Raw genomic sequence first — 1,855 nt, 5'->3', positions numbered from 1 at the left:
AATAAGTAGTAGTAGTAGTAGTAGTAGTAGTAGTAGTAATAAAGGGCTAAGGCTGTAGCTCAGAGATAGAGTGCTTATAGTACATGCTTAAGGCCATAGGTTTAACCTCTGGTACTGAAAAGAAGAACAAAGAAGCTAGAAAATAATTGGGTTGGGTGCTTGCCTAGCACACACAAAACCCTGAGTTAGGTATCCAGAACCACATAAATGGGGTGTGGTAGCTGGCACATGCCTATAATCCCAGAAAGGAAGATCAAAAGTTCAAGGTCAACCGCAGCTACATAGTAAGTTCAAGGCCAGCCTAGGCTTCATGAGAGCCTATCTCACAAGAAGAAAGAAAGAAAGAAAGAAAGAAAGAAAGAAAGAAAGAAAGAAAGAAAGAAAGAGAGAGAGAGAAAGAAAGGAAAGAAAGAAAGAAAGAAAGAAAGAAAGAAAGAAAGAAAGAAAGAGAAAAAGAAAGAGGAGGGAGAGGAAGAGGAAGAGAAAGATTAATCATGGGAAAAAAACATAGTTGTGGAAAGGGTTGTGGTAAAAGGGGCCAAGGGAACACAAAGCATTGGGGAAAAGTGTAGCAGATGTAAGAGGAATAAGATTCCAGAAAAGGCAGCTAAAGATACATAGACAGAAAGAAGGTTAGCTGTCATGAGAGTAATAAATTAAGGCCCCAACTAGCAGAAACTTGAACCACAGACATACAAGATCCACAGCTCTCCAGCGTCCACAGAGAGCAGATGGGAGAGTTTAGGAGAAAGGGGGACTGCTGGCCTCCTGAGACAGACCTGTGGCTAAACCGACACACAGACAAAGACCGCTACCCTGGCATCTGGCTTGCTCTGACCTCACAGTTCTCAATCTTTGCTCCTTCTACTTAGGGGCAGAGTCACTTTGGCTTCTTGGAATTTATGGTCGTTCTTCACCCAGATGTCCTTGCAGTTCATTCTCTCATGTCCTTCAGCTCCTTGCTAAGGGGTCAAATTCTCAATAAGGCCCTCCCTGACCACACATTAAAAAGTACCACTTTCTCTCAGACCTCCCTCCTCTGCTTCATTTTCCTGCCTAACCCTAGGACCATCCGCATTATTTTTATCAGTTCACTTTCATTAGTTCTCACCACTGAGATTAAGTTCCAGGAGGCTAAGGGACTGTCACCTCTTTTGCTTTCTGTCCTCTCCCACCACCCAAGATTTCCTGGTACTAAGCAGGAATGCTATGAATGCCTTTCAAATGAATGGCACAGCCCCTAAATACTCAGAACCACTGAACACAGGAACTTTAGCATTTTTTTCAGGAAACTAGGGATGCCACCTAACCCAAGTTAGGCTTCTAGCTAGCACTAAAGTTGAAAGAATGCTAAGCAAAGGAAGGCTTTCCCACTTGTTCCAATTAAAGTTCCCACCTGCACATAAACACGTGGAAGTTGTGGCAAACTTTGCAGACTAGATAAAATGACAGACAGAGCTGGGCTTAGGAGCTCTGTGGTCAAGTTCTGCTCAACCAGCTGAAGCTGGCTCTGGGTGACCCCACCCTCACTCCACCAAGGCAGATTGCCTCAGGTGAAAGAGACTGCCACGCAGAACCAAGCGAGGAAAAACGAAAGATGCTAGAAGGAAGGGAAAGAGCCGGGGAGGGAAGAGAATTTGGGAAGGAAAAGGTGACAACGTGGAGGAATGAACTGGCCAGGCAGCTTCTCAGCCCAAGCCACCGAACAATGTTTCCTACAAGCACTCATCAAGCCAGTCCCGTTGCCACCTTAGCTTCCTAAAACCTAGGCTCCGTTGAAAAGGGGGGGGGGGGGGGGCCCCAAAAAAGAACACCCTTTCAAACATTCTCTTGCCTCCCCACCACACAAAAACAC

General features: G+C 45.4%; 1 protein-coding gene across 1 annotated transcript in view; it reads right to left on the bottom strand.

The window, feature by feature from the left end:
* Lipg (lipase G, endothelial type) overlaps positions 1 to 1,855 on the bottom strand; it is a 27,108-nt gene that overhangs the window by 24,329 nt on the left and 924 nt on the right. The window lies entirely within an intron of this gene.

This window comes from Nannospalax galili, unplaced genomic scaffold, assembly GCF_000622305.1.
Source record: "Nannospalax galili isolate Female #2095 unplaced genomic scaffold, S.galili_v1.0 scaffold2552, whole genome shotgun sequence".
Classification (NCBI taxonomy): domain Eukaryota; kingdom Metazoa; phylum Chordata; class Mammalia; order Rodentia; family Spalacidae; genus Nannospalax; species Nannospalax galili.
The sequence above is the reverse complement of the archived record's forward strand: the minus strand, read 5'-3'. Positions and strand labels throughout refer to the sequence as shown.